General features: G+C 44.1%; 1 protein-coding gene across 2 annotated transcripts in view; it reads right to left on the bottom strand.

Annotated features, from left to right (window-relative positions):
- MTUS1 (microtubule associated scaffold protein 1) overlaps positions 1 to 25067 on the bottom strand; it is a 206087-nt gene extending 181020 nt beyond the window's left edge. For both annotated transcript variants that reach the window (XM_073341911.2, XM_073341912.2), the window contains exon 1: positions 24951 to 25067. The gene's annotated coding sequence lies outside the window, so the exon portion shown is untranslated. The remainder of the gene's footprint in view (positions 1 to 24950) is intronic.
- Between the last annotated feature and the right edge of the window lie 1391 nt (positions 25068 to 26458).

The following is a 26458-nucleotide window of genomic DNA, read 5'->3' as shown; positions in this document are numbered from 1 at the left end:
GATGGGATAACATGGTTTTGGTAATTAAATATTCATGGTAAATAGGCCTAATGGCCTGTGATGGGTTTTTAGATGGGGTAAGATCCAAGTTACCCAGGAAAGAATTTTCTGTAGTATCTGGCTGATGAATCTTGCCCATATGCTCAGGGTTTAGCTGATCGCCATATTTGGGGTCAGGAAGGAATTTTCCTCCAGGGCAGATTGGAAGGCCCTGGAGGTTTTTCGCCTTCCTCTGTAGCATGGGGCACGGGTCACTTGCTGGAGGATTCTCTGCTCCTTGAGGTCTTCAAACTACAATTTGAGGACTTCAATAGCACAGATATAGGTGTGAGGTCTTTTTTAGGAGTGGTGGGTGAAATTCTGTGGCCTGCATTGTGCAGGAGGTCAGACTAGATGATCATAATGGTCCCTTCTGACCTAAATATCTATGAATCTATGAAACTCCGTCCCTAGAGCACCTAATCTCTCAGGTTCCTTCCTCCCTATGGCCATCGCACCCATCTGAAGTGGGCCGATTAAATATTGACCCAGTTCGGATTACTGTAGACAATTCCAAACCTCTGCCTCGCCTGTCTCAGTATCCTTTGAATCCTGAGGCAGAGGCTGGGATTGCTCCAGTTATATCTGCATTAAAAGAACAAGGAATTATTGTCCCTTGTTCCAGCCCCTGTAACACCCCTATCCCTCCCAGTTCAAAAGGCTGATGGCAAATCGTGGAGATTTGTTCAAGACCTTCGAGCTATTAACCGTATTGTCATACCTTCTTTTCCAGTGGTTCCTAACCCTGCTACAATACTAGCGTCTATTCCTCCAAATACAACCCACTTTACTGTTGTAGATTTGTGCTCCGCTTTCTTCTCTGTCCCATTTCACTCTGAATCCCAGTATCTCTTTGCCTTCTCCTACAAAGGTCAGCAATATACATGGACTACCCTTCCCCAGGGGTATACAGAGAGTCCATCCTATTTTTCTCAAGCCCTAGCCAGGGATCTCGCTGATCTGGTTTTCCCATCAGGATCCACACTGATCCAATATGTGGACGACTTACTCCTGTGCTCCCCCTCTGTGTCTGCCTCAGAAACTGATTCACTAACACTTCTCACAGCTTTAGCAAACAAGGGTCATAAGGCTTCTCGCACAAAATTGCAGCTCTGCCAAACCTCTGTCACATACCTAGGCTTCCTTCTCTCCCAGGGCTCCCGTACACGCTCTCCAGCCCGGGTACAAGCCATCCTTAGCTTTCCCCAGCCTTGCTCTCCACGCCAGGTCAGAAAATTCTTAGGCATGACAGGGTTCTGTAGGCAATGGAGTCCCCAATATGCTTCTCTGGCTAAACCACTCCAAGAACTCACTCGATCCTCTGAACCTAACTCCATGCCATGGCCACTTGAAGCAAATGCTGCTTTCATCTCCCTTAAGCAGAATTTAGCCTCTGCCCCTGCCTTAGGGTTACCTAACTATGACAAGCCTTTTACCCTTTTCTGTCACGAACAATCTGCTTGTGCCCTCGGGGTTCTTACTCAGGAGCACGGTGACAGAAATCGCCCGGTGGCTTATTTTTCTGCAACCTTGGACCCTGTAGCCTAGGGTTTACCCCCTTGCCTACGCGCTGTAGCTGCTGCAGCACTCCTGGTCAAGATGTCTGAGTCCCTTGTCCTCTGCTCTCCTCTCACTCATGGTTCCCCATTCTGTGGAAACTCTCCTTCTGCAACGCAACACTGCTCACCTCTCCTCTGCTCGCCTCACTAGGTATGAGCTTTTGCTACTTTCAGCCTCACATATCATTATTAAGCGCTGCTCCCGGTTAAACCCTGCTACCCTCCTTCCTTTACCTAGTGATGGTGAACCCCATGACTGCCTTGCAACGGTCTCCGCTATCACTGTCCCGCACCCCGACCTTTCAGATGTACCTCTCCCTAACTCTGACCTGGCATTATTCACTGATGGGTCCTGTTATAGAAATGACCAAGGCCACCTTCTTGCAGGGTATGCTGTGGTGTGTCTCTCTCTGAGACCATAGAAGCTGCGCCCTTACCCTCTGTAACCTCTGCCCAGGTGGCTGAACTGATTGCTCTAACCCGTGCCTGCTTTCTAGCCGAGGGGCTCTCTGCCACTATTTTTACTGATTCTCTGTATGCCTTTGGGGTTGTGCATGACTTTGGCACCCTCTGGCAGGCTCGAGGTTTTCTTACCTCTGCTGGTACCCCTATCAAGAATGGCCCCTACATTGCCGCCCTCCTATATGCAGTTTTACTACCGTCTGCCTTGGCAATTGTTAAGTGTACTGGCCACTCAGCGGCAGACACCGAGGTGGCAAAAGGTAATGCACTTGCTGATGCTGCCGCAAAACATGACGCCACTATAAAACCCTCACCAGAAGCGTTTCTTGGTCCCCTCTCTGTCTCTGTAATACCACCATCCCTGTCTCATCTTGCTCAGCTCCAGGATTCTGCCCCAGAAACAGAGAAAGACTCCTGGAGTGCTTTGGGTTGCTTTTTGCATTCTGATTCCCTTTGGCGATCGCCCACCGGTACCTTTGTAGCCCCCCTCACTCTACACGTCTCTAGCCGCCCTGCTACATAGTGTTTCACATGTTGGCAAGGAGGGGATGGACTCTGCTATGAGTAAGGCGGGGTGGTGGGCTCCCCATTTCAGCTCCTTTGCAACCCACCACTGTACTGCTTGTGTTACTTGTCAAAGCCACAATGTAGGCAAATCTGTAAAAGTAACACAAGGGTTCCGGGGTTTGCCTCAAGCACCTTTCCTACACTGGCAACTTGATTTTGTACAAATGCCAAAGTGTCAGAAATATGAATTCATTTTAGTTATAATATGTCTGTTTTCGGGTTGGATTGAAGCCTTTCCCTGTTGCAAAGCTGATTCATTGTCCGTTGCAAAATGTCTGTTAAACCACATTATCCCTACCAAGGGAATTCCTGCCACTTTGTCTAGTGACTGGGGAACACATTTTACTGGAAAAATTGTTCAACATCTAAACCAGGTGTCATAAATATAAAGGGAAGGGTAAACCCCTTTGAAATCCCTCCTGGCCAGGGGAAAGCTCCTCTCACCTGTAAAGGGTTAAGAAGCTAAAGGTAACCTCGCTGGCACCTGACCAAAATGACCAATGAGGAGACAAGATACTTTCAAAAGCTGGGAGGAGGGAGAGAAACAAAGGGTCTGTGTCTGTCTGTAGTCGTCTTGGCCGGGGATAGACCAGGAATGGAGTCTTAGAACTTTTAGTAAGTAATCTAGCTAGGTATGTGTTAGATGATGATTTCTTTAAATGGCTGAGAAAAGAATTGTGCTGAATAGATTAACTATTTCTGTCTGTGTATCTTTTTTGTAACTTAAGGTTTTGCCTAGAGGGGTTCTCTATGTTTCTGAATCTAATTACCCTGTAAGATATCTACCATCCTGATTTTACAGGGGGGATTTCTTTATTTCTATTTTTTATTAAAAGTCTTCTTGTAAAACACTCAATGCTTTTTTGTTGTTCTCAGATCCAAGGGTTTGGGTCTGTGGTCACCTATGCAAATTGGTGAGGCTTTTTATCCAACATTTCCCAGGAAAGGGGGGGTGCGAGAGTTGGGAAGATTGTTCATTGTTCTTAAGATCCAAGGGTCTGGGTCTGTAGTCACCTAGGCAAATTGGTGAGGCTTTTTACCAAACCTTGTCCAGGAAGTGGGGTGCAAGGTTTTGGGAAGTATTTTGGGGGGGAAGGACGCGTCCAAACAGCTCTTCCCCAGTAACCAGTATTAGTTTGGTGGTGGTAGCGGCCAGTCCAAGGATAACGGGTGTAATATTTTGTACCTTGGGGAAGTTTTGACCTAAGCTGGTAAAGATAAGCTTAGGAGGTTTTTCATGCAGGTCCCCACATCTGTACCCTAGAGTTCAGAGTGGGGGAGGAACCTTGACACCAGGTATTACATGTTGCACTGCCCTTACCATCCACAGAGTGCAGGGGCAGTTGAAAGGCGAAATGGTGTGCTTAAAAATAAGCTGGCAAAAATCTGTAGTTCCACAGGGTTAAACTGGCCAGCTACTTTACCACTGGCCCTTATGGAAATTCGGTCATCCCCATCCCAGAGACACAAATTGAGTCCATTTGAAATCATCATGGGACGCCCTATGCGAACAATGGCTACTATTACCCCAGCCCCAGACCTAAACCTAACTCACAGCACGCTCCTCCAGTACTGCAAAGGAGGAATGCAAGCTGTGAGCTCCTTCCATTCGCAGGTGCGAGCAGCTTGGCCGACGGAACCCACCTCTGCTGCCTGTCACACTCTTGAGCCTGGTGATTGGGTCTACCTGCGGCACCACCTTCGGAAGCACGCCTTGGAATCCCAGTGGAAGGGTCCATACCAGGTACCGTTCACCACCCAGACAGCAGTGAAATTATCCGGCATCGCTGCATGGATCCACGCCTCACAGTGTAAGCCAGCGCCACCTCAAGGGGACCAAGCACCTCTGCAAGACCACGCAGAACCAGCTTCAACCCCAGAAGACAAAGAGGAACAGCCTGCAATACCTTACAATCTGCGCTCTCGTAAGGGTTGCCAGAAGCAGAGGTTAAGCAGACAGCAGGACCCAACAAACAAGAAGCAGTAGTGAGCTTAGCGCCTGCTGCCTGGTGGACGTAAAACCATGACTGTGGTTCCCTCGAAAGGGGTTGTCGGAACCAGAAAGGGTCCTGCTTCCAACATGTGTCCTTTGAGAAGCTTAATGCTCAGCTACTGTGTCCTGAGGGTCTGGGGAATCCAGAGTGACAGTGACAATTCTTTCATCCAACAACAGGTGCAGATAGCCCAGATCCTAAATATTTCTAATTGCTGGGTCTGCAGCCTCATCCCAGCTCACTCACAAGCTAGTATCCCCACCATGGCAATCCCTTTGAATTCCTCAGAGCTTGCTGGAGGACCCTATCCACCTAAAAGGACATGGAAGGAAAATGACACTTGGAGGCTGGGAAAAACATATGTTCCTAAACTTATAAGTGTGGTGAAAGGAAAGGGCCACTGGTGCTGGGTGTGTAATGGGACAGGGCTGAATCTAGGGAGGAGCAGCTGTCTCCAGTACATCGTGTCCCATGGTGTATGGGACTATTCAAACAAAGTTGGAGAATGGCGAACTGGGTGTGGAAAGAAACTTCCTCTCAACCTGGGATCAAACCAAAGATTCAATCTCTTGCTCCCCCTACAGCCTCCCTGAGAAAAACAGCACCATCTACAAATGTCATGTGAATGCTACCTCTTCTCCCAGTGAAAATCATCCTGTGCCCTTTGGGGGATACTATTCCTCCTTCGTAAATTCTTACATGTCAAAGGGTTGCAGTCAACCCTTCCCAGCTTTAATGGGACATCATTGGGTTTGTGGGGAAAATGCTTACACTGTGTTACCAGCAAATTGGTCAGGTATCTGTTATCCTGCTCAGCTTTTCCCACAATTCCAGGTGCTTCAATCCCTCCCACGAAATTGCCTCCGTAATTTCAGGCGAAAAAGGAGGGACTTGCCAGATGCTAAATGGTATGTGGATAACATAAGCCCCCTAACTTGGGAAGAAGCTGTTGGCATTTCTTTAGTCCCAGTATGGGGGGTAATCCACCACACAAAAAGGTTTTTAAGGTTACAAGCGGTGGTTGAGATCATGGCCAATGAAACAGGAGAGAGCTTAAAAGCTCTAGCCAAAGAAGCAGGAGCGGTCTGATAAGTGGCCCTCCAAAACCGTCGGGCATTAGATATAATACTGGCAGCCAAAGGAGGGACCTGTGCTCTAATTGGAACAGAATGCTGTGTATACATACCTGATAATACTAATGAGGTAATAAATCGTGCTAGCCATCTGGAGCAAATTGCATACCTTCCCCACGAAGAACCAAGCTCCTTGTGGAAATGGATAAGTAACTTATTCAATTTCTCCAGTCTGGGAAACTGGTTGTTTCAAGGAATCCTGACTATCCTACTTGGAATTCTAATAATCTTTGTGTGTTTTCAATTGATTTCTTGTTGTATCCAAAACTGCACAAGACACACCATCCATCAGGTTACCCCTAACCAGAGTGCTAATCTAATGTTGTTCAATGTCACCAGTGAAAGTAATGAAAAAGAACGATTGATGTATGGAATCCAGTAAGTCATTGGTCATGGGCGTAGCCTTGACCAAAAGGGGGGATTGTGAAAGTATAACATTGTATAAGGGGACATGCTGGATACATTGTATATGAGAGGGCATGCCAAAAACATGTTACAAAGTATCTGAGGGAGCACATGTAGGGACAGTTAGATTTTGAATGGAGAAGCAATTAAGATAGAGCCAGCACGTCTAACAAGCAGACATCAGAATGGAAGGTGTGAAGGGCAATTAGTTAAGTTAACTGGAAGCGGTTAAAGGAGATTGTTAAGGGTGGCAGGTAATTGAAGATACGTGACTGGTCTCAGGGATCTTGAAGGGTGGTGACTAAAATCTTTTTCTTCTTTTGTCTGTAACTTGTTCTCCAAAAAACTGTATAAATTAAAAGACAAGCCCCACTCAGGGGGCTCACTTCTAAATGTATTAACAGAGCAGCTTTGCTAATAAAACAGAGTGGTCTGATAAATTGTGAGTCTGAGTCAAACTTTGACATGTCAGAGTTGTTTCTGAGGCTGTGGATGGCATTGTGTTCTGCACGGCTGAGGTTATGGGGCAAGTGATGCTGCTTTTCCACAATTTCAGCCCGTGCACGTCGGCGGAAGCACTCTATGTAGAAGTCCAGTCTGCTGTTTCAACCTTCAGGAGGAGTCCACCTAGAATCCTTCTTTTTGTAGTGTTGGTAGGGACGTCTCTGTGGATTAGTATGTTGTTCAGAGGTATATTGGAAATATTCCTTGAGTGGGAGATGTCGAAAATAGGATTCTAGGTCACCACAGAACTGTATCATGTTTGTGGGGGTGGAAGGGCAGAAGGAGAGGCCCCGAGATAGGGCAGCTGTTTCTGCTGGGCTGAGAGTATAGTTGGATAGGTTAACAATATTGCTGGGTGGGTTGAGGGAACCATTGCTGTGGCCCCTTGTGGCATGTAGTAGTTTAGAAAGTTTAGTGTCCTTTTTCTTTTGTAGAGAAGTGTGTGTTGTAAATGGCTTGTCTAGTTTTAGTAAAGTCCAGCCACGAGGAAGTTTGTGTGGAAGGTTGTTTTTTTATGAGAGTATCCATTTTTGAGAGCTCATTCTTGATCTTTCCCTGTTTGCTGTAGAGGATGTTGATCAGGTGATTCCGCAGTTTCTTTGAGAGCGTGTGGCACAAGCTGTCAGCACAGTTTGTGTGGTATGTAGAGGCATTGACACCCTGACAACAGGATTGTCTGGCTATGTAGACTCCCTCCTCAGGCCCTACACTCCCAGCTACCTTCGAGACACCACTGACTTCCTGAGGAAACTACAATCCATCGGTGATCTTCCTGATAACACCATCCTGGCCACTATGGATGTAGAAGCCCTCTACACCAACATTCCACACAAAGATGGACTACAGGCCATCAAGAACACTATCCCCGATAATGTCACGGCTAACCTGGGGGCTGAACTTTGTGACTTTGTCCTAACCCATAACTATTTTACATTTGGGGACAATGTATACCTTCAGATCAGCGGCACTGCTATGGGTACCCTCATGGCCCCACAGTATGCCAACATTTTTATGGCTGACTTAGAACAACGCCTCCTCAGCTCTCGTCCCCTAACGCCCCTACTCTACTTGCGCTATATTGATGACATCTTCATCATCTGGACCCATGGAAAAGAAGCCCTTGAGGAATTCCACCATGATTTCAACAATTTCCATCCCACCATCAACCTCAGCCTGGTCCAGTCCACACAAGAGATCCGCTTCCTGGACGCTACAGTGCTAATAAACGATGGTCACATAAACACCACCCTATACCGGAAACCTACTGACCGCTATTCCTACCTACGTGCCTCCAGCTTTCACCCTGACCACACCACACGATCCATCGTCTACAGCCAAGCTCTGCGATACAACCGCATTTGCTCCAACCCCTCAGACAGAGACAAACACCTACAAGAGCTCTATCAAGCATTCTTACAACTACAATACCCACCTGCAGAAGTGAAGAAATGGATTGATAGAGTCAGAAGAGTTCCCAGAAGTCACCTACTACAGGACAGGCCTAACAAAGAAAATAACAGAACGCCACTAGCCGTCACCTTCAGCCCCCAACTAAAACCCCTCCAACGCATTATTAAGGATCTACAACCTATCCTGAAGGATGACCCAACACTCTCACAAATCTTGGGAGACAGGCCAGTCCTTGACTAGACAGCCCCCCAACCTGAAGCAAATACTCACCAGCAACCACATACCACACAACAGAACCACTAACCCAGGAACCTATCCTTGCAACAAAGCCCGTTGCCAGCTATGCCCACATATCTATTCAGGGGACACCATCACAGGGCCTAATAACATCAGCCACACTATCAGAGGCTCGTTCACCTGCACATCCACCAATGTGATATATGCCATCATGTGCCAGCAATGCCCCTCTGCTATTTACATTGGTCAAACTGGACAGTCTCTACGTAAAAGAATAAATGGACACAAATCAGATGTCAAGAATTATAACATTCATAAACCACTCAGAGAACACTTCAATCTCTCTGGTCACGCGATTACAGACATGAAAGTTGCTATCTTACAACAAAAAAACTCCAAATCCAGACTCCAGCAAGAAACTGTTGAATTGGAATTCAGTTGCAAATTGGATACAATTAACTTAGGCTTGAATAGAGACTGGGAGTGGCTAAGTCATTATGCAAGGTAACCTATTTCCCCTGTTTTTTCCTACCCCCGCCCCCAGACGTTCTTCTTAAACCCTGGATTTGTGCTGGAAATGGCCCACCTTGATCATCATACACATTGTAAGGAGAGTGGTCACTTTAGATAAGCTTTACCAGCAGGAGAGTGGGGTGGGAGGAGGTATTTTTTCATGCTTTATGTGTACAACAAGATCTTCTACACTTTCCACAGCATGCATCCGATGAAGTGAGCTGTAGCTCACGAAAGCTTATGCTCAAATAAATTGCTTAGTCTCTAAGGTGCCACAAGTACTCCTTTTCTTTTTGCGAATACAGACTAACATGGCTGTTACTCTGAAACATGCCTATAAAGGTCCACTTCAATTTCTGTCTGCCTCACCAACCAGACACCCACCTAGTTCTACTCTTTAAGTCACCTTTCCCACTCCTTTTTTCCTTGGGAAGTTTGGCATCCACCCCCCTCCCCCAACTACGAACAACTCTTTTAAGGAAGTTTGATTTAATGTCTTCCATATTAAGATGGGAAGGTCAGAAAGGGATGCAGCTGTGTTATGCAAACAGGAGACTGGTGTCATGCACTCTGCACATGACACAGTGGGCATCTTCACTCCAAATCTTCAACTTCCTTGTTGTTTCAAGGCATAGCCCCTGTGATAAATGGGGGTGGGGGATAGCTCCATTTTATGGACACAGCCAGCCAGCCATAAAATCCCAGTTAGTAGCTGTTCTCTTCTTGCTTTACCTGTAAAGGGTTAAAAAAGTCCATAGGTAAAGGGAGGGAGTGGGCACCTGACCAAAAGAGCCAATGGGAAGGCTAGAACTTTTTAAAATTAGCGAAAAAAACTTTCCCTTTGGGTCTGTTGTTCTCCAGGGTAAAAGGGAACAAGGCAGCAGTTATGCTGTGAGAAGTTGAAGGCCAGGCATAAAAATCATCAGAATCATACCTAGAATTGCTTATTTGGAACCCAGATATGTAAGTAGATCAGAAAGGGTGTAGGAAGATGTGATTAGATTTATTTTGTTTATTTCTTATGTCTTGTGGACTCCTCTGTGCTAACCCCCAATGTTTTTGTTTTGCTTGTAACCTTTAAGCTGGACCTCAAGAAAGTTATTCTTGATGTTTAATTTTTGTAAGTGGGATTTTCAAATCTAGTAAAAGCCTAAGATCCAGATGTATTTTCTTTCTTTTAGTTTTTAATAAAATGTAACTTTTTTAAGAACAGGATTTGGATTTTTGTGTCTAAGTTTTGTGCACATGTTTTTAGTTAGCTGGTGGCAACAGCCAATTTCTTGGTTTTCTTTTCTTAGCTCTTCCCCGGAGGCGGGAGTGAAAGGGCTTGAGGGTATCCCAAAAGAAGGAATTCCCAAGTGCGCCTTTCTGGGTTCCAAGGGGTTTTGCATTTGCGTGGTGGCAGCATCTACCCATCCAAGGTCAGAGAGCAACTGTAACCTTGGGAGTTTAATACAAGCCTGGAGTGGCCAATCTTAATTTTTAAAATCCTTGTGGGCCCCACCTTCTGCACTCAAAATGCAAGAGTGGGGAAATCAGCCTTGACAGCCCCCGTGCAGAACACATTACAGTTTACTCTTGAGATAGAGGTATGACCAACTGTAACAAGGCCCACACCTGGAGCAGACGCTGTACTGGCTTCACCAGGACATATGGAAAAACCACTCTTGGCTACAGCTGTACCAGAATGTACACCCTCAGATTAGGTAACAAACCAATGTACTCCCCATAATCAGGGGTGTGGATGTTTTTGGAAATCTTCAGGTTGCTTCCCCAATCTGTGTGTGACTCTTCAACCTTGATAGCTTCCGATCAGCTCCTTACGTTTATTCAAACATTGGTAGGCTGACACCTGCTCAGTCTATGTGTTACCTGAATTGGCTGGAGCAGTGTAATGAATTAGCCAAAGACATTACCAGCCCATTTCCAGTCACTGGCCATCCCAGTACCCTCACATACAAGCAGAGCAGGAGACAAGACAAGACAAGACAAGACAAGAGGGAAGCTTGCAGTACTTCTCCATGAGGTGTTCTCAGTATCAGAGCAAACACTAAAAGCTATTCCTTGCAACCTCACAAAAGAGCAGTGCCATTCAAAAAGATTACCCTCTTTTGCATCCAATGAAGTGAGCTGTAGCTGACTAAAGCTTATGCTCAAATAAATTGGTTAGTCTCTAAGGTGCCACAAGTACTCCTTTTCTTTTTGCGAATACAGACTAACACGGCTGCTACTCTGAAATCTCTTCAACTAGACAACATAAATTTGCCAGTCTGTGGTACTGAAAGCAGCTGGCAAACCCAAAAGGTTCAATATAGATTTTGTTGAGGGATCACTGAACATCAGTTATTTCATACATCCTCCCAACAGCTTCTTGACTTCACTTCAAGTAGTCTCCTGCTTCCTTCTTTTTACAGCCTCTTTGTTAGCTCAAGAATTGCATCTGAAAGGCTGCATCCCCCCTTCTTTGTTGGTGAAATATTAAGGTCAGATCAAGTATGGCAGGGGGATCTGGCTCTTGTGGGGGAAGGGGAGGAGAATGAGTCTTAAGTAAAACAAAGGGCTCTTCCATCATGATTAGTATTGGAAGCCAGGCTGAGTCACGTCGTTCTGTTGTTGGGAGTCTCAACTACTAGTCTCAAGAGAAAAAAGAAAAAGGAGGACTTGTGGTACCTTAGAGACTAACCAATTTATTTGAGCATAAGCCTTCATGAGCTACAGCTCACTTCATCGGATGCATACTGTCACCCAGAGGGCCTCAAAGCATCTCGCTCAATCACATCTGAAATATAATGGTTTCAACAACAGTAGCTACTACACCATTGTAAATACAGAACAAAAAAGGAATGATAATGTAACAGCATCTACAATGTAGGCTTCCCTAATTATATGGGCATCCTTTAATGAGCTCACTCATTCATAATTATACAGTTCAGATAGTAATACCTTAATCTGAGGTTTTTTGATTTGGGTTGCTTTATATTACAACCTTCATAAACAGTACAATAGGAGTATCAAGTCTACATGATTTTCTTTCCTTGTAAAACCATTTAGAGCCATACTGGACTACAGCTGTGCATGCTGATATACTTCCAAGCCTAAGAGGACATTATACAGCTAGTGTTTTTAGAACAGGGGTTCTCAAACTGGTGGTTTCAAAACTGGTGGTCTAAAACTCCTCAGAGGGTCACGAGGTTATTAAGTGTGGGGGGGTCCATGAGCTGTCAGCTTCCACCCCTAAATCCCGCTTCACCTCCAGCATATTTATAATACTGTTAAATATACAACAGTATATTTATAATACTGTTAAATATATTAAAAAAGTGTTTTTAATTTATAAAGGGGGGAGTCACACTCAGGGGCTTGCTGTGTGTAAGTGGTCACCAATACAAAAGTGTGAGAACCACCGTTTTAGAATGAGCTATTTGAGTCTATATGAAGTGAGACAGTGCAAAAGCCAATATTTGCAATTTGTTGATGGCAGTTGGTACCATAGTCCAAAGATTGCAGTAACTTGAAAATGAGTTAATGTTTAAAAAAAATCAAGCATCAATAAGTCAATGAACTCTCTCAGAACTAGAAAAAATATATTAGACTAGAATGGCAAGAACGGAGACACTGGAGTATCAATGTAGTCAAATTTCTTAATGATGTTGGGAAAGCAGTCAATGCTACACTGATAGAGCTTGCGTTTCCTAGCATTTGAAATTGCCAGGATATGATCTGGATCAGGTTTTAGTCCAGCCTGTGAAATTGTATGCCCCAGAAAGGAGAGTTCAGTTTGTCTAAATTTGCATTTGGACCTATTGAGCTGGAGGCCTGCTGTGCTGATGCACTTTAGTACCGACTGCAGGTTATTGTCATGCTCCTCAGAAGTATTTCCAAACACAATATCATCATCCAGATAGCAATGAACTCCATGTTGAGTCTCCAGAATCAATGACATTTTTTGAAAGGCACTGGGGCAGATGCGAGACCTTATGGAACATGTTTAAAACGAAATGTCCCTCATGTGTAATAAATGCTCCAAGGTCTCTGCTATCTTCATGCAACATGACCTGGTCGTATGTGCTCTGCAAATCAAGCGTAGAAAACATCTTTGCTCCATGGGAGTTATGCAAATACTTCTTCTATGTGAGGAAGAGGATGGCTGTCAATCACAATAGCTTTTTTTAGCTCCCTTAAGTCCACACAAAGGTGAATGTCTCCACCCTTCTTCTGCGTCACTACTATAGGTGAAACCCATTCCGAGGAGTCTATCTCTTCAAAAATGTCCTTTTGAACAAGTTTTCTAAGTTCCTCTGAAACAGCTTCCCTGACTGAAAATGTTAAGCGCTGTAACTTGTCATACAGGCACCACATTATTCCGCATTTTAACTTTATGCAGAAACCCATAAGCACAGCCGAGTTTCTCCTCAACCTGGTGTTGGGTCCCAGCTGAAACTGGTGTGTGTACTGCAAGAGTGCTTTGCTGAGGAAGATCAATTCGTCCATTCACTACCCTGAGATTTAAAGCAGCCAATAAATCTCTGCCAAGGATAGGAGTGCCTTTGTGGACAACGTAGAACTCTGCAGTTACACAGCAATCACCAAAAGTAACTCTTACTGGCAGGCAGCCATGTACTGGAATATGGTTTTTCAAGTAGCACACCAAGTGAAGTTTGGGTTCAGTAAGAGGCACATCTTTAAAGTAATGCAGATAGATGGAATCGGGTAGTATAGATACCGCTGAGCCAGTGTCCAACATTAGCTGAATAGAGTGTGGTTTGCCTGAGGGTATGGCAGAAACGTTTACAGTGCACTTTATCTGTTCTGGAATATGTGCAGTAGTAATTTTGTCCACACTCAGCACAGTAACATCTGGTATTGTAACTGCATGCACTGGTTGATTGAACTGGCTGCTGTGACATACTTTAGCAGAATGTCCAATCTTTTTGCAACGATTGCACTGAGCTACTTTTGCTGGACTTCCTGTGTAGCTTGCAAGATGTTGTGAGGATCCACAGACAAAACATTATTTTACTGTATTTGAATTTGCTGATTCAGTGGTTTTTCTATAAGTTTTCCTCTTGCAGTTGTGTGTCTGCAGTAGTAGTGAACTTTTCTGCAAAGGAGTCACAGCCTGGACTGTGCCTCCTGTATCCATGCTCATTATTTTGGCTTCAGCTGTAGCTGACTCAATCTGAGTAGCAATGGTTACTGCTTTTTCTAGTGTAAGTAGTGATTCTAGAAGCAAGTGTTCTCTTACATGAAGCATGGTTGTTTTCTCAATGAGCTGGTCTCTAATCATCTCATCTGCCATATTCCCAAAGTCACAAATTACAATCAGACTCCTCAGAGAAGCAATATACTGCATTATAGTTTCCCCTGGTTTCTGCTCACATTGGCGAAATCTGTAGCGATTAGCTACTACATTCACTTCTGGCACAAAAAAAAAATCTTTAATGCAGTGAGTGCAGTCTCATATTTATCATCTGCAAGGGAAAAAGTATAAAATATATGTTGCCCTTCTGCTCCAAGGCAGTGGATAAGCAGAGCATGCTTTCTTACTTCAGAAATCTCTATAGCACTGATTGCAAGCAGGTAAGTCTCAAACATATGGATCCAGGTAGTAAAAACAATTGGAGGCTCACCTGGGCTCTGCAGAAAGGGTGCAGGTGGGTTCAGAGGCAGAAGATCCATCCTCATTGCCAAAGTGTTGTAGCAACCAGGCAAGGTACTTACAAGCTTCAACAGGACTTTATTTTCAAAGTGGAAACCTCTTTACCAAGCTGCTGCTGCACCCTCTGTAGCTTTCTCCCAGCCTCTCAACTCCCCCCGCCCCCTTTCCTGTTTCCTGTCCTTTCAGACTCCCAACAGCCAGTGCTCCCAGTTCTAATAATCACAAGCAACATCTAAACACCTTAAGTGCACTTAAGGAACCATAGCTGAAATAAAGATGGTCACTCAACATCAACTATTATCTCTCTAGCTAAAGGAGAAATTACAGTGACTCTACTCATCTCAGAGCAAGGAGAATAAAATAGTGAAAGAATGTGCCAAAGCAATGGGGTTTTTTTTACGGTTGGATGGAAGAGAAGGTTCCTTTAGCAATAGAAAGTACACCAGTATTTAAACCTTTGGGCAACTTTTTGGAACTAGGAAAACCATGGAAAAGATGGACACTAACCTGACTGCTAAAATCATAATTAGTGCCATTGATCAATATTGCTGTTACCTAATTCGATTTTGTTTTGCTTGTTAAAGCCAAATGGTAAAAACAGTTTTTGGGAAAAAATACCTGTGTGTTTATGTACAAAAGCATACATTTGCCTAAACAGTGCCTCCACATAAGTTACCAGAAAGTGTCTGAAGTGGAGAAACTAAATTGAACACCTACAACCAAACTGAACCATGAGTCCAGTTTCATGAATATGTTTAAATGTATTTTCTTCATTCCCCAGTTCAAGTAAACTAAGGGCCCTTCAGAAGAGACGTCATTGTATCATTTCCACGCTTAAGACAAATCTTGCTAGAATAATCCAGTTAAACTAAAAATTGATTGATTCTTGTCAGCTGGACACTCATTTCCATGAGAAGTTTTGAGTAATGGAAAAATTAAGATGATCCTAGACTTACCGTCATTTAGGTAACTTACTGAACCAATTATTAAATAATGTCCTCCACAATCTCTGAAAATGCTTGTGCCCTAACCAATAACTTTCAACATATCTACTCAAAGTGACACACCAGGCTATCCTTGGTACTTATTCCTATGACAACCTCATATTTTCCTGAACAGTGAAGGAGTTATTTCAAATAAGCTTTGAGAGCTTTGCATCAAATCTTACAAAGTTCTGAAGACTCTGTAGTACAGAAGTTTTATTTAGCTAGCATCGACTTTCAGCATCTAGCAAACTTAGCTATTAGAAGTTCTGTCAATGGTCTTCAATTGGCAACTTTCTTGCTGTTTAATTTACCTTTTTGTTTGCGTCAAGCAATACTAAACAGTGAGAAACAAAGGTCTTAAGGCTATGAAGTGGTAAAAACAGTTTTCCTGTTCTGTAGGTCAGGCATTAGAATTATGAAGTTTTGAATTTTATAGATTTAAAGAGGTTGAACAATTGCCATAACAGTTTATACTATACATAAATTATTTCAAACTAACATAACTGAGTTGCAAAGCTACTTCTAGAGTTGCAGCATAGCCATTCTAATGTGCACTTGGTATGTAATTTTGCCCAATAAAGATGCAATTAAGTTAAGGAAATCTTCATTGGTACTCCATATTAAGTTTGCTACAGAAAAATTTTGAACAGTCAAGTTACTTCGGTACCACAATTTCAGAAGAACTAGATGAATTTCTCTGTTGTGAGGCATGTGGCAGACAACTTCTCTAGACAGTTTTGTTTAATTACCTCTGACTTTTTGCATTATACTATATTAGTTAAAGTAATGTTGAGACACTTACCTCAACATATGGTGAAAGGTAAACTCCATTTATAGTGTTCCATATACAGTAATGCTTTGTGCAATATTCTATTGGTTCTTCTACTACTTTAAACTTGATTATGAACTTACAGCTTGAAATTTTCAAAGGTAGAATCATAGAATCATAGAATATCAGGGTTGGAAGGGACCCCTGAAGGTCATCTAGTCCAACCCCCTGCTCGAAGCAGGACCAATTCCCAGTTAAATCATCCCAGCCAGGGCTTTGTCAAGCCTGACCTTAAAAACCTCTAAGGAAGGAGATTCTACCACCTCCCTAGGTAACGCATTCCAGTGTTTCACCACCCTCTTAGTGAAAAAGTTTTTCCTAATATCCAATCTAAACCTCCCCCACTGCAACTTGAGACCATTACTCCTCGTTCTGTCATCTGCTACCATTGAGAACAGTCTAGAGCCATCCTCTTTGGAACCCCCTTTCAGGTAGTTGAAAGCAGCTATCAAATCCCCCCTCATTCTTCTCTTCTGCAGGCTAAACAATCCCAGCTCCCTCAGCCTCTCCTCATAACTCATGTGTTCCAGACCCCTAATCATTTTTGTTGCCCTTCGCTGGACTCTCTCCAATTTATCCACATCCTTCTTGAAGTGTGGGGCCCAAAACTGCACACAGTACTCCAGATGAGGCCTCACCAATGTCGAATAGAGGGGAACGATCACGTCCCTCGATCTGCTCGCTATGCCCCTACTTATACATCCCAAAATGCCATTGGCCTTCTTGGCAACAAGGGCACACTGCTGACTCATATCCAGCTTTTCGTCCACTGTAACCCCTAGGTCCTTTTCTGCAGAACTGCTGCCTAGCCATTCGGTCCCTAGTCTGTAGCTGTGCATTGGGTTCTTCCGTCCTAAGTGCAGGACTTTAAGACTGTATCATTGCAACTCCAGTGAACACATTTAGCTGTATTTGTTGCTAGATCAAAAAAAGTTCCTCTTGGTGCCATAAACCTGGCAATTCCAGTAACTTTTCAAGTGATTTTTTTTAGACCTGTACAGTTAAGTTGAACTTGCAAAGTTCTTGGCCTTACAGTTACCATAGTGACCATGATTAAGGCCCTGCTTAATTTGTGATATTGCGGATCCCACAATACTAGGCTTCCACAGCAATTTTGAGTTTAGTTAGCTTACTTTGCCCTGTCCACAATTTTTCATATATTTTGAGGTTTGCAACACACTTTCCGCCCCCTTTAGTACACAGTACAACCCCATTTACCTGAGCCGAGAGTGGCTCAGGCTCCCCCTGTCTGGGTATGATAGGGCTTCCACTGTGAGCCCTGGGCATTAATGACTGTAATAGAGTTGCAGCAAAATATCTGGTTACAAACTACTAGCAGGCATAACATAATACTGAGTGTTTATATTGTTCCAGCAAATTTTTCTTAAACAAACAGGTCTTCTCTGGCTTTCCCAAATTATCACAATTAATAAAGGCCCATTACTACTTTTCTGGGATTTTCTAGGTCTTCTCCGCAACTCAGCCATAATTATTTGACAATCATTCCACAATTCAAGCAAGGCCTTAACCATGATATATTATAGAAGGAAGTGAACATCATTAGGGACTTATGAGACCTCCTACTTAATCACATGGCATTTGGAGTCTGTGCTCATACTATGAAACTTGCATCCGCATCACCTACCCGAAAGAGGAACGTGCTATGCCGTCAGCTTTATAGTTGCCGTTATCCAATATTTACTGGATGGCTAGGTTAGATTCCATAACCTTCATTTCTAATTTTTACAGTAAGTATTTTCATAATGCTTAGATCAAACAGCTACTATCCATTCAACTAGACAGATCTAGTTTGCCAACCCTGGTTATTTTATCATGTGTCTCACAGTACTTTGTTACTGAAGGCCCCAGCCCTTGGAGTCATGTGACTACATGAGAATCTCTGCTTTCATAAAAATGTTTCTAGCCCTCATGGTTGCAGAGAAGTTTGAAACCATGTACCCTAAAGCTAAAAAGGCAATTAAAAGCCTAGGATTTTTTCTTCACTCATGAATTTGGGGGCCCTGACTTACATAACACTTTGGGTTGGAAATACTACAGGTCTATGCTTACGGCTGAAATTGGTACCTCAAAAGCAGGGAGGTAGATTTGTTCTTCTGACCTGTAATCTAAGTGGAATAAAAGGGGGAAAAAGTAAAGCTGGGCATCCAAGAACAATGTGAGCCATTTATTTGTGCGGCAAGAACGTTTCTTTCTACTGTTCCACCATACACTCAATCTGAGCTCCCAAAAAATGAAGAGTAATACTCTGCCGTTATTTAACAATGATGCCCAGCAGCCACTATTTTGTATGCCATTTTTAGTTGGAGTTCAAATTTGTTCACTGGGTATTTATGAACTGTAGACTCTTCATATGCTGGATAGCATGTAACTGGTGAAAGCACTGCACTGAATTGTAGCTGCAGGTTTATCTGCTTCATCTTATTTTCAAACAAAACCAAGAGTTTTAAAGCAACCCTATCTACAAGTTACTTGAAAGTTGTGTAATACTCTTTAAAATGAGTGAGCATAATCTTATATGCAATATAAACCTAAATTTAAGTCCAATGTTCATAATGCGACCCCCTCCAACTCCGAAAGCTGGCAGGCTTTGTCTGGTCAAGGAGAGGGTCATAGCTCTTTTAAGCGTTCCTCCTCTTTTGGGTTGGAAAGTGACAACACTTGAGCTAGGCATTGATCAGAAGGGCGCAGGTAAGCCACTGGCCCCCTGTGGGCCTGAGAGAGGGTATCTTTATATCCTGCCATTCCTAATAGAGCATGAGTGTGCATCTGCTGGCCTCACTCCAGACTGTGGCGGGTAGGTTGAGAGCATCACTAGCAGAACTAAAAACAGACAGAGAGGCTCTTCTCTAAGGTCACTTACTTAAGAATTGAGTTAAATAGCCAAGTTGGGATCTCTGGATACTCCAGAAATAAGTTCACAGAACTTTTAGGATTGATCAGGAGGGTAAGGGCAGTCAATAAGGTTGTACTACATGAAGTGCAGACTATTATTGGTCATCCTAATTTTGCATATAAAGTCGTGGCCCCAAGATGAGCACTTTCTGCTTGGCTGTCAGCTGCTACTGCTAGGGTACTGAGGCCCAATTATTTTCATAAGAGTGAGTAAACAATTGGAAGATTTATGGATATGGGAACAGTTCCTAAATCACTTTAATGGAGTTGCCTTTCAGAGAGAGGAATGGATGCTATGCTAGAGGCAGACCTAAAAATTGGCTCTGATGCATCAGGGTAATTTTTTTTTAAACTAAGGCAGGTGGTGTGCTCAGAAATGGCTTACTGACTAAATGCAAAAGGAGATAGTAAATTCCTGGAATTCTTTCCAATTTTAGTTGCAGTGACTATTTGGGAGAAGGAGTTTACAAACCAAAGTGTTTCTGGAGTGACAACGCAGAAGCGACACATGTTATTGATCAACAGTCCTCCAGATCACTCAGCGTGATGAGATTTGCAAGGGCACTTGTCCTGCAGCATTCAATAAATAACTTCTGGTTTACTCGTAATAATGGAATAGTCAATGTTGTTTCTCAATTTCAGATGGACAGGACAGACGGAGACTTGACTCCAGGAGCCAACAAGGAACACAAAACAGATGCCACTGGCCCTTTGGAAACTTGGAGTATGACTGCTATTAGATGAGAGAGAAGGTGGTTGAGGTAATATCTTTTATTGGACCAACTTCTGTTGGCGAGAGAGACAAGCTTTCGAGCTAAAACAGTTCTTCTGGTGCCAGCCATATCTGGACACTTACCAGGCATCATCTGTAGCTGGATAAAAGGTTACTCTATCCTTGCAGCAGGTTTAGTTAGGATGTTAGAGGAGTGGTCTTGAGATAGAGGGCCAAGAGAAAATCCCCAACAATTCATTATTCAGATTCTTAGATATCTGGCACAGGTTTTCCACCAGATATGCCAGTGCAACCAAGAGGCAGCCTTGTTCAAGGCCACATTCCTGATGCCATTTTTTTGAGCATTTAGAGCCAGTGAACTAGTGCCTGGGTCAGCAAGGGATACTTCAGGTAGGCTTTTGGAGTTTAGGGACTCTCAGGATGGTGAGCCATCATCTTGACTTTGTAGACGTAAAAAATAAATGAGAGGACAAGATGAGTCCATAGTGCTACAAGGGGGTGGTGAGGCAGGGATTTGCTAGTCAGGGCATTAAGGGCTTAAGGAGTTACCTCACAAAAATACTATTGTGTGGCAATCAAGGAGGCTTAATAATGTGACCAATCCTGGCTAATGAATTTAGGTCCCCTTTGTTCAGGTTTGGTGTTGCACGAGGGATGCAGACAATTGGGCATTGGAATTCAGATGGAGTACAGAACATATGTGAGGCTTCCAGTGGGTAATCCAAGTTCAACGGCATGAATGGCTAATTTTAATATCTATTCAATTTTCAAGCGTAAAGGAGTGGGTCACATGAACTGATGCATGTATCTGCAGATATGATTTGTGCACTGGGTCCACTGGTGGGCTGCTAGTTCACCTGTAAGTTCACAGGCAAGGAGATTTTGAGTTGGCATGAAAAAAGGAGCTGCTCTGGGACCAGCTGATGCCTCTTGCACTCAGACATCCAGGAAGTAGCCATTGGACAGGATTCTAGTGCACCTGGGTGAAGACAATTTAGAATTTTATGACAATCAGGGCCTTCTCCCAGGGGCAACTATAAACTCTGAAAGGCTGCACCAGAGCAGGGTGGGGAGCTGCTGACCCTAACCCATTCGAGAATCAATTCAGAAGGGCATGGCAAATCAGAGCTGGGTACACGCATGATTAGGTCAGTTTATAAGAGACTATTTCTGACCTCAGACCATTCTTCATGCCACACTGATGTAACAGAGAAATCTGGGCAGGGCAAGCAGGCTCACAACGGGTGCCTCGATGACAAGAGCAAAAAGGTAGTACTGAGCAAGGAAGGAATGAGGATCTGAATGGACAAGTTATTGCCAGATATTTCCCAGACAAGTAAATGAAGTTTTGGCTTAATTAAACCACATCCTTCACATTTTGTTTATTCTTCCTATATGTTTGGTACAATGAAGATTGTAAAGCAAGACTAAGATTAATGTTCAACTTTTTACTCTAAGAGATCACAGTTGGCGTTAAACAGCTTTTATTAGAACTCAACAGAATCTGTGGTGAGCCAGCCCCTACAATTTATCACTTGCAATATAGAAAAAGGACATTTAGGACATACTATATTTCACAATCAAGAAAAGGCAGTAAATAAAGTCAGCTCATATTTGTAATCCAGACTCATTAACTGCATCCATATGTGTCATTAACTGATTTTAAATTCTTGAGGATTTAGTCAGCACTCTCAAAGGCTTCCTGCTCACATAAATGCTAGTCCATTAACAGCATGACGAGTTTTTCCCATAAGGAATTTGGAAGCAACTACTGTATATCAATAACTCAGCTCACCAAAATCATCATGCTATACAATATAGCCTAAGTGTTCACCAAATTTTAAACTCAGGGCTTTTTCTTCCTTCAATAATATTACTATCCTAAAACAAAATAAGTGTCAGACTAGCATAGCCAAACCCTTGATACATTGGAGAGGAAAGTACCATCATTACTTAAGGCAGGTAAAAACTTGAATTTTGTCATTAAACACCTGTGACAGCCTAACCCGATCTTGAAAAACCTTTATGAATGAACCCTAGAAATATTTTACCCAGTGGTACTTTATGAGCCTGTACTGTGAAGCAAGTTATGAAGGAATTTCATCATCTTTGTCCCAATAGCACACTTTATCATGCACACTTATTAAATTAAAGCAGCTTTCCTTAACAAGTATTTTCAGAGCACCTTTGGTTCTTCAGTTTGATGGTGAACTTGATTTTTTTTTTAAACCCACAATCCCTGCTTGGCCTTAGAACAATGGTGTCAAATTTGAGCTCAATGCCCTTTTCAAACTTTAGCGCTCTTCTCTTTGTCAACTCTGTGTTGTATAAATAGAAACAAAAGGAGGTGTAAACATTCAAAATATTTTCAAAAAATTTGACAAGAATGCTATAGCTCTTATTACTACACTAAATTGGTCAAGGTGGGTGCTAGCAATTACTAGTCGTTTAAAATGTCACCATTATTTTAACATTTTTAACTTCCACTTTAATTGGAGATGCTCACCGTAGTGTACTACTTTAACTACATGTTCCAAATGTCAACACTGATTTTAGTCCTCCAAAGAGGACTTTAGTACACAACTCTACCAGACCCTGGGGGGGAAGTGGGAGGGTGGGGGTAGATGGGAAATGCATCAATCTGCTCTGTAAAGAGGGTACTGGTTTTAAAATACAGTAAAATTCTTACTATTTGTTTGGAAGATGTTTGTTTTATGTGGCGGGTCACAAAAATGTACAAGGGAGGTATTTATTCTCAATATAGTATTTTTAATTATATGGGGAGTAGGTAGTAGACAAAGGTTACTAGACAAAGCACTTGACAATTTCTGAAAGCATAGTTGACGTTCAACTTGAGGTCTTCAATTAAGATTTTGATGGTATTAGCTCAGTCACATGAAAGCCACAACTTTTAAAGTCTCCAAGTAGACAGAGTCTTGAACTGCTAGACTCGTTACAGTGAGAAAGTAGATGGGCCCTCCAGGATCAAGGCTAAGGTCATTTATACAGTAATATAGGGACACAAAATGGAAGTAAATCCCTGGAGCAAGGAGCAGATGACTTCTGGTTCATCACTGCTAACTCCCTTATTCTGTCAGCACAAAGCTATACAAAACTAAATGAAAGGACATCAACGGGACAACAACAAAAAAGAAAATCACTTGTCTGAGTATTTTATTTCCTTTTACAATTAACACCCAAGATTTGTTTAAGATGAGAAAAACATATTTCCCCCACATGTTAATGTATGTGACAGTATTTTGTATATATACACAGCTTCATATTTCACTATATAAAATTTTGTCTGGGGTTCTTTTCCCACAAAGAAAAAATATTTCAAAAACAGAAAAAAAAATGTGGATTTAAGATAATAAGAATCAGCGAAGGGATTCGTAAGCAAGAGTAATATGTAGATTACTTTGAACTCATTTTGAAACTGCCTAGATTTCAAGACAAAAGTGTCCCATTAAAGTTATTTTATCCAGTTCAACCAGAACAGCAGCTCAGTTTGTAGATCCCTTAAACTCTAACACCTGCCAAAAAATGGGTTACTTTTTTTTACATACCTTTATATGCGTTAATGACAAGCATAACCACCATTGTGTTGCTTCATGCAATATAATCTGCATCAAAAGCAGGTTGCCTTGGGAACTACAGTCAAACCAATATCCCCATACATTTACCTCTCACAGTAATATAGAACCATAAAAATATAGGGCTGGAAAGGAGCTCAGGAGGTCATCCTGTCCATCTTCTCCCTCCTCCCCCACACAAGAGGCAGGATGTAGTATACGAAGACCACACACACTGTATTAAATGGCAAGGACTAAAAGCAGGAGACTGCAGCTAGGAGTGCAGGAGAGGAGACTGTCGCCTGACCCAGGGCGAGAGAGCACGTCTAGCTATTGCTATCCGCAGTGGCTGTCACAAAAATAGTCACCTGACCAAGCCCCTAAGCGCAGGAATGGGAGATGCACGGATGCCACCGGGCACTGCCTCCCTTCCAGAGACAGCCCGACTTTAGCCGCAGCGCCGTGGTAACGAAGACTAGTTATTCAAGTTCATGGCGAAGTCAACAAGTAGCTCAGCAAAGCGACAGCCCGCCAGGTGCTTGTCAGCGACTGCTCCTATTACCTTCCCGCTACAGCCTCGGCTACGCAGTCTGGGGGAACTGAGCCGATCGGCTAGGACAGGCTGCAGCCCCGGGCGCAGCCAGCCCTTTGCTCCCTCTCCCCCTGCCGCGCCAGGAAATCTGGCCAATTTTTCGCTAAGTCCTTGGCAGTGACTAGGAGGGGAAAAAGAAAAGGAGGACTTGTGGCACCTTAGAGACTAACCAATTTATTTGAGCATGATCAAAAAAAATCACTACCTGCTGGGAGAATCACCTACCGCAAGCCCAGCTGCCCGAGCTCTGAGTCAGCCTCCGGGGCTGCAGGTCCGGCGCGGCCAAGAGCGAAACAAAAGCCGAAGAAGTCGCTGCAGCCGCCCCTTGGAGGCCACGGAGCCGCGTCGCAGGCAGCCCAAGGCATTTAACGGGGAGGGAGAGCACAGCTTGGAGGGGCCCGGAGAGAAACCCAGCTCCACGCTCCCATTACCTCCTTCGCTGCTGCTGCCATTCTACTACCCTCCGAAAATGGGGGCGGGGGGCTCACCAGAACAGGAGCATCCCCCAACCCTCACAAAGCCCCCGCTCCTCGCCAGCCCAGCCCCCTCCCTTCCCCGTTGGCTAAGAACTTCGGCGCTCTACAACTGTAATTGCTGGAGGCACAGCCAACTGCATTGCACCCGGGGTGGGGGGGGGAAGGCGAGGGAACGGCGGCTGTCAGCCCAGCCCCAAAGGCCCGTGGAACACCCCGCACAAGTTGCACCAGCCCCCATCTTCCCACTGGGAAGTTTCCAGCCCCGGTCCTCGGCAATTCCCAGAGGCACAGAGAGCCGCGGGGCGGGGCGGGAGAAGAGAGCGGCCCTCTCAGAGCACCCCCACCCCTGAACCACAGCCCCACTCACCTCCCCCTGCAGTTGCGCTTTGCCCCGCTTTGCGCGGCACTCGGGCGCTCCTCTCGCTGGCTCTGTGCGCGCCTTCGCTCTCCCCGGGACTCGCGGGCGGGCAGGCGGGCGCGCGTGCTCAATACCAGCCAGGCCCGCCCGCGCCTTCCCTCCCTCTTTTGCCTCGGGCTCTGGCGGCACCTGTTCTGCTTTGTGACGTCAGCACACCTCAGCGCCTTCCCCCAACAGGAGCGCACCTGGCCGGCAAGGAGCCCCCTCCCTTCAGTCTCCCTCTCCCGCAGGAGCGCTCCTGGCTGCCCCTGCAAACCGCTCTCACCTGTCTGTGCAATAGACAAAACAAGGATCCTAGTAATGGACAGCTTGCCTGCATCTACCACTGCGGGAGAAGTCTGGGGTAGTGATTAGCGGAAGCTGATGGGCGCTAGGAGGGCTGGGTTTAGTCCCGATGCTAGGAGACAGAGCTTAGATCAGGAAATTGGGGGTTGGGAGGGAGGATAGGACAGGGAGGTGCTGTGCTTGGTTGTGCCAGGCTCGCTGGGTGACCTTGGGCTTGTCACTTGAACTCTCTGTGCCTCGGTTGCCCCCACTGTTAAATGGGGCGCTAGTAACGTGTTTCCACCTTTGCAAAGTGCTTTGGGAGCCTCTGCCTGAAGGAGCTATAGAGGTACAAATTTGTTTTCTTTTCACTTGATTTAAATAAATAAAATCAGATGCAAATCTTGAGGAAAAGAGAGGAAGCTGTTAGAATGGCTTAATCGGTCAATAACTAGGAGTAACAAGATGCAACTAAGAAAAAGGAATATCAGGAAGATCATCCTAACCCTAGAGGTCTCTTAGGGTCCAATCCTGTAGTGCAGCATGACAGGCATAGGGGTCTGCCCATATTGGGTTCATTGTAGGATCTGCCTTTTACAGATGTAAACAGGTGTCTTCCACTGTTTGAGGTATGGAGTTTTTATATTCTTGTTATTGGAGAATCATCCATTTCAAGCTTGTAACCTGGAGAGGTTTTTAAGGCTAGGCATAAGAGTACCTTACAGACCTTACATTACTATCACAGGTCTTCAGCTGTTTTGAATCATGTTCCAAGTTAGGTGACTAATTAGCAATGCTCTGAGTTGCATTTTGGGTACCTCTCACATTCAAGCTTAGCTTTGCATCTTTGTTACCTCTATGATCTTAATGGACTTGCCCCACCTTTTATATAGCTGCTGGGTGTATTAGTTAGAATTATAACTAATAACTATAAATCCTGTTTTATTTCACCTTATTTTTAGCATATGTGTAGCTTAAAGCATAGCACATGGAGCTGAGCATCATGAGATTTGAGTCAGTCATTTGCTGCATGACCTTGGGCAAGTAACCTAGACACAGAGCCACAAAGGTATTTAGGCACCTAAACCCCAGACATAAGCACCTAAGTCCCAGGTTTGGCTCAAATGTGACCCACCAAGCTCCCTCCAAATGCTGTAGGTGCCTAAACCTGCTCAGTGCCTAAGTTTTCAAGG

This window comes from Lepidochelys kempii, chromosome 4 (assembly GCF_965140285.1).
Source record: "Lepidochelys kempii isolate rLepKem1 chromosome 4, rLepKem1.hap1, whole genome shotgun sequence".
NCBI classification, from domain to species: Eukaryota; Metazoa; Chordata; order Testudines; family Cheloniidae; genus Lepidochelys; species Lepidochelys kempii.
The sequence above is the reverse complement of the archived record's forward strand: the minus strand, read 5'-3'. Positions and strand labels throughout refer to the sequence as shown.